Below are 7,195 nucleotides of genomic sequence, written 5' to 3'. Positions count from 1 at the left end.
ATACGCTCTCACTATAAGCAAGCTAGCATGTGATGAGAGGTCGTAGACTGGAGGTGCCATGGGAGGGATGCCTAAATTGCCCCTGATGGCTACTTCCCTACATTGATCACTGGTTGGCTGATAGCTACCCCCCCCTCTTAATTTTATTTTTCTTGGATATTTTATGTATTTACATTTCAAATGTTATCCCCTCTCCCCCCTCTCCCATACCTCCTCCCCTCCCCCTGCCTCTTTGAGAATGCTTCCACTCCCACCCACCCACACCCACCTCAATGCCTTGGCATTGCCCTCCATTGGGGAAATGAGTCGTCACAGAACCAAGGGCTTCTTCTCCTATGGATGCTGGACGATGCCATCCTCTGCTACATATGTGGCTGGAGTCCTTCTATGTGTACTCATTGGTTAGTGGTGCTTCTGTCTCTCTTGTGGTTGCTCTGACTTCCAGGAAGATACTTCCTCTTGGGCAAGGCTGTGTCCCAGAGGGCAAGTCTTCAGCAAGGGATGCTCCCACCCCAGTTTGTGTCCCCAAGGTAGCAGTTTTCCTTCCCACTACTGACTGTACAGCCTCACTAACTGCCTTCCATGCCCAGCTGCTCAAAAGCCAAGTCTAACATCCCTGAGGCCTAGTGTTCTTAAGTAGCCTGAGCTATCTCAGAGGTGACAACTAGGTCTAGGCTGGAGCAGAAGAGGCCAAAATCTGGTAGGCCTTCTAGTCTCCCCAGCTTGCATAATTTTGTACCCAAAGGCCCCCAGCATACTTTTGGGAGAGAAACTATTTCCTAGGACAAGACACTAGCCCAAGGGCCCTGCTCCATTCTGCCCCTAGACTCAGTCCTGTCTCTGCCTTCTGTGGAGAGATATACTCTGCAGGCCCAGAAATTTTGCATTTCTGGCTTTGGCACGCAGGGAACCAAGGACTTCTCCTTCCCACGGCAATTCTAAGGCCACCTATGTTGCCCTCATTGCTTTAGTACCTTCCTTGACTCAGGATTTTTGTACAACATATTGGACTCTTGTCCATGGCCTCCAAGTTGGCAACAATGGTTTGGGAGGGCAAGGACAGAGCATAGCAGGCCTTAGGCCTCTGCTCTGTCTATTAGCCTGGCCCTGATCCTGGTCCTATCCCACAGTTGTAGACCAAGGCCAGAAGGGCTGAGGGACCAACTCAGAGCTCCTGCCAGGACTCTAATGGAAACTAATGGTTGGTTTCCTGACCCCATGGCCTGCACTTGGCTTCCATGCACACATCCGTGTCCCAAATACATGCTGTCTTTAGAGGTACTTGTGTGTTTCTATGGATGCAGAGCAGGTACAGGACTGGTAGCCAGCCTCAGTGTGGCATCGGCTACCAGCCCTGTGCCTGTTCCAGGTCCTGTCAGGCAAGGGGGATGATGACCATGATGAGCGTTCCCTGGGAGTTGATAAGGACATACCAAGGTGAGCATGCTTAGGTCAGCAATGAGGATATCTGGGGAATTGACAACACCCACCCATTCATCAATGACCTGTCCACCCAGGCATCTTGTTTTGGTGTGTGTGTGTGTGTGTGTGTGTGTGTGTGTGTGTGTGCGCGCGCGCAGATACATGCATTTCATAGAGTATGGATGGAGCTCAGAGAACATTCTTGGATGTCAGCCCTTGCCTTCCCCTATTTGAGACGGGGTCTTTTCTCTGCCAACACATACACTAGACTTGCTGGAACCTGTGCTTCGTGGGATTCTCATCTTCACCTCCCAACTCATTGTAGGAATATTAAGATTACAGATACACTCTTTGTGTAGTTTTATCTGGATTGGGGGACTCTGAACTTGTCTTTATTCTTGTGCAGCAAATGTTCTGTTCACTGATCCACTGTCCCTGTTCCCATGCAGGCATCTAACTGACACCCACTACCTTATGCCCACGTTCCTACCCACCCAAACCTCCAGCCACCTTAGTCTGTGTATCATCCTCCATCCGTCTAAGAGTTAAGCAATCTTCTCAAGAGGAGCAGAACTCATAGAATATATGCATATAATTAATGAAATTTATAGGGTTGCTTACATAATAGGTACCAAGTAGTTTAATAATGACCATCTGCAGGCTACAGAACTCAGAACCAGTGTCTACTGAACCCATGACATAGTCAGTCAGTCACCTCAGTAGTCCCAGTCTGGTCCCAGGATCTTAGGAGATCCCTGGGAAATCATTGCTATTCAGTCCATGCTGGAAAACCAAAGCTGGAGTCTGAAGTCAACCAAGGGCAGCAGCAGCAGTGATGGACATACTTGCTCAGGAGGACGAAGCAAGGGAAGACGACCATTGCTCTTTCCTTGGATCTCTTTATATCAGGACCACTTTCTGTGTGGATCTCCTCCCATCTTAATCCTCTCTAGAACACCCTGTCAGACATGCCAAGAGACAGTTCTCTTACGTGACTCTAAATCCTGTCAAGTTGACAATCAAGACTAATAAGGCTATTCACTCACCTATCCTTCCTTCCGTCCTTCCTTCCTTCCTTCCTTCCTTCCTTCCTTCCTTCCTTCCAACTATCTACCCATTCATATACTCATCCATTTATCTTGTTACCCATCTGTCTTAGTTAGGGTTTCTATTGCTGTGACCATGGCAACTCTTTTAAAGGAAAACATTTAATTGGGGCTGCCTCATTTAGTCCATTATTGTCATGGTAGAAAGCATGGTGGCATGCAGGCAGACATAGTGCCAGAGAAGGAGCCAAGAGTTCTATTTGGGCCAGCAGGCATAAAGAGACAGTGTCACTGGGCTTGGTTTGAGCTTCTGAAACATCAAAACCCACCCTCAGTGACAAAGTTCCTCCAACAAGACCACACCTCCTAATAGTGCTACTCCCTATGGGCCTATGGGGCCATTTTCATCCTATCCATCCACTTATTTATCAACTCTGCTACTTATCACCATCCATCATCCATCTAATTATCCATCTGTCCTTATGTCTTCATGCCTCTATCTATCTCATTACCATCCATCAATCTATCCATTTATCCACCATTCCACTAGCTAATCATCCATTTACACATTTATACATCTATCTATCCAGATAACACCATTCATTCATCCATTCATCCATTCATCCATTCATCCATTCATCCAATCAGCTGGCTACCCATCCATTCACCCACTCATTCATGTATACAAATTCCCATCTCCTATCCACTTACCATCACCATCCAAGCACCCATCCACCCATACAGCCACCCACTCATTTCTCTCCAGTCACTCACTCACTTTCACTCAGGAGCCTCTCTGTGCCTGGACTCACACAGGTGAATCAGCTCCCTGTCACACAATGCCCACACATGGGAATGTTGGCAGCTGCTTCACAGGCTCTGGGTCACATAAGGGCTAGGGCCAGTCAGAGCACATGAGTGACATGGTTCTCATGTACTTCTTCTCTGCATCTATATGTCTCATAGATGAGATCTGTGTCTCCTGAACTGGGACCTTTCTGTCTGTTGTTCTAGCTTTTCCCCTAAGTGTAACTAGAAGCAGTGGGTGCCTAGACAATGCTGCTGGCAGCTGAGCCATTCCTGCCTCCTCTTCTGTCCTTCAGTTGCCCTGCCCCTGCTCTGGGCTTCGGTCTTGGGGGCAGGGGTAATGGCGGTTTGCCATGCAAGCCCTCCAGCTGTGCTGCCCAATTGATATCATGGATGAGGACAAAAGTTCTGGCTGGAACTGCCCACCACGGCATGGAATTTGGCTAGAAATACCCAACATATTTCTATCCACCAAGTGGAGGCTTCATGGCTTAGCAAATGTCCAGGATGGAGTGCAGTTGGGCTAGAGGTGTTGGGGATGCTAGCAGCTAAGAGATCCTGCGTGTAGTTGGCTGTGCTCTTGAGCAGGCGCTTACTGCAAGCTCTGGTGGAGGAACGAGACCTTCGAGGTCCCAGAACTGCTCCCAGGGCACACACTGAGTAGGAGAGGAGTAGATCCTTTGGCAGATGGTGGTGGCTCCCTGAAAGGGGATCCTTCAGTATTTGCTAGAACGGAATCTCTCGGCATAAGGCAAGTGCCAACAGCCCTCAATGTCTAGAAGTGCTTCTCATGCTTATGTGAGGTCTCAGAAGTATGTGTGGGTTTCTGGAGACCCGAGCAAGGCCCTAGGCAGCTTCACTACAGGTCTCAACTTCAGACTAAAGTACGCACTGTGGTAAGTTCTGGTACCCCACCAGCACTGCCTTGGTGCTGGAGAATGAATGACAGTATGCTGTTTGCAGAGAGGGCCTATTCGCCAAGTGACCTTCACACAGCCTTGTTAAATTGGATATAGCTGTAGCCTCATGGGGTGGTTCCTGCTGCCTTATTGGGCTGCTGGTCTCTCCTTTGAACACACCCTTCCCACTGTGCTCTTAAGAGCCTGTCCTTGGAACAGTCCCAAAGGGAGCTCACAAAAGCTCCCACACACATGCACACTGCACACACTTGCACACAACCCTCAATTCCAGCTTGGCATCTTGGAAGAGAAGAGTGTGGGTGGGTGTGACCTGTGGGGAAGGGGTGGTAGAATGACCACATGCCTAGGTCCTCCTATTGTGCATAAGGACTGGCTCAGAGGGCAACTTTCTTCACAAATGACTGTTCAGCTTTCGCCCACAGAGCAGAGCACAGTGGGTTCTTGGTGCACCTAGTGAGATGACGTCAGATACGGTGTATGTGGGAGGGAGGACGTCAGGGCCGAAGGACTCTGGACAAGCCCAATCTTGCCTTTGTCCTACTGTGACCCTGGGTCCCTTCATGGGAGGGAATAATAACACCACCCTAGTGTTTGCCTAGATAAGACCCTAGGTCCTCCTTCCCAGGCCTGAGAGCAAGCTGATCGAGATGGTGGATTTCCATGTGCCCAGATGAGGAGAGGACACAAGGATAGACAGATGGTCTCCAGTCAGAAGGACCTACAGAGAGATATCAGTGGTTCACAGTGGGAAGCTCCATTCCTCATACACTCTACCCTCCTACCTCCACTATCCATTTGTTCAGCACTGAATGTCTATTGCATGAAGAGAGCTTTGACAGCAAACTCTCCCCCAGGTTATGTAGGCATAAATTTTTTGCAACCTACTTTTAATAAGAATTCAACTTCTCCTCTAGTCTACTACCCAGAAAAGGCAGTGAAAGAGAAAAGTTATTAGGACATGGGGGAAGTGGACCTGCTCAGCAATCTTTTTTGGGGGGTGAGCTTGATCTTCTTTGGCAGCAGCTCAGTTCTATAGCAAACACCAAATACGACTCAGCAGCTGCAGATCAGTCCTCCAGGCAGGCAGACACCAGGCACGAACCAGCAGCTGTAGTTCAATCCTGAAGGGACTGCAAGACTCACCAAGCAGCCTGAGGAAAGGACACAGAAGCAGCAAGCTGCTGCAGGAACCTCACGAGCAGTTCTTGGTTGAGTTTCTCTCAGTGGCAGTGTTATCACAAGTTGAGCTCAACAATGCTATGTAAGGCCAATGACTACATGTGTGGCATTAGTGAAGAATAGTGAGGCTGAGCAAACCAAACCAGGGCTCAGTCCTTGCCTCCCACTGACTATGGGCTCAGATTTATAATCCTTCATCAAAGGTCCTTTCATATGTTTGCTATATAAAAACATCCTCTTACCCATGTGACCCAGCAAAGCATCATTTGACATAACCAACTTTCCAAAGAAACTAGAAGTTTCCACTTCAGGGTTAACTGAAGTGTCTCTGTGGAGACAACTTGAGCCATCAGTTGAGTGTTCTAGCTTATGTTTCTGTGATCCAACACTGACCAGAAGCAACTTAAGGGAGGAAAAGGTTTATTTCACCTTCCAGGTCTATCACTGACTCAGGGTAGAGACTCAAGACAATATTTGAAGCAGAAATCACAGAGGAACAGCACTTGTTGGCTCATGATTAACTAGCTTTCTTACATAGCCCAGGACCATCTGCCCAGGGAATGGTGCCCCCATTTTGAGCTAGGTCTTTCCAAATCAATTACCAATCAATACAATCCCCTACAGACATGCTGATAGGCCGATCTAGGGAATTCATCAATTAGTGCTTTGTATCTCAGATAATTCTAGGTTGTGCAAGTTGACTGTTAACATTGTCTAAGATCATGGGCACCTCCAGTCTGCTCAATATTTTTTTCTCAACTCTACCTAATGGCTCCATGGCAGTGTATACAAAATTTTGAGAATGAACAAATGAATGAGTGAGAAATCAATCAGAAGAAAGATGACATCTGGGAAGACTTCGGAAGTGGGACTGTCCCAACAGCTTCTTGGCTGGTAGACTCTGGTCCTCATAGAAGACATCAGCCCTAGTTTTAGCCTCATGATAGCCTCAAAGTCACCTCCCATTGTTGCCCTCTGACTTCACCAGATGAACAAGGAATAAGTGGGTGAGGGGGTGCAAATGGATTGGCAAAGAGTCCTTAGAAAATCAGCATGTAGAAGGGTAGGCATCAGATTTCCAGAACATTCCAAGGCTTGGAGACAGGCAGGAAGAGGGTGCTCTTCCAGGATGCAGCCTGATAGGGTTTGTGCACACACTCATGACTGTAGAAGTGGGAAGTGCTTCCTTGATAAAGTAGGAGCTCTGCAGAGAGCAAGTGGCACCCCAGGGTCCCATACCAGCGTTACAGACCTCCATGGCCTAAGCAATCTACTCAGTCTCTACCACAAGGTTTTCTCTTCTTGGGTGATGGGGCCTTGAAGATCCTCACCTACTTCCACGGTAGCCATGGGCTAGGTCTCACCCTGATACCCACCTGCATGCAGGATTTTTTGTGTCTCCTGCTCTGGGGCCACCAGATTTTATTTCTACAGCTTCAGCCCCAGCCTGAGCCCAGCCCATCTTAGCTCTGCGCTCAACAGTACATGTGGAGTCCCTCCTTCTTGGTTCCCATCCTGCTCTGCCCTCCCCCCACATTCTCTGTCCAGCTTTTTGGAAAGGGCACCTCATAGCAGCCCTTGCCCAGTCTCCTCTCTGCCTCAGTGTCCTCCCAAACAGATTCCTTGTCCAGGGTAGGGCAGGCATGCCCAAGAGTCTTAAGCAAACCAAACCAAACTGAAAAAATAAGCAACAAACAAACAAACAAACAAACCATTTATTTGTTGTGTGTAAATGCATGTACCATGGTATGTGTGTGGAGGTCAGAGGACAAGTTGGGGGTGTCTGTTCTCTCCTTCCGTGTGAACCCCACGGAATACAAC

The sequence above is a fragment of the Rattus rattus genome, chromosome 2 (genome assembly GCF_011064425.1).
Source record: "Rattus rattus isolate New Zealand chromosome 2, Rrattus_CSIRO_v1, whole genome shotgun sequence".
Classification (NCBI taxonomy): domain Eukaryota; kingdom Metazoa; phylum Chordata; class Mammalia; order Rodentia; family Muridae; genus Rattus; species Rattus rattus.
The sequence above is the reverse complement of the archived record's forward strand: the minus strand, read 5'-3'. Positions refer to the sequence as shown.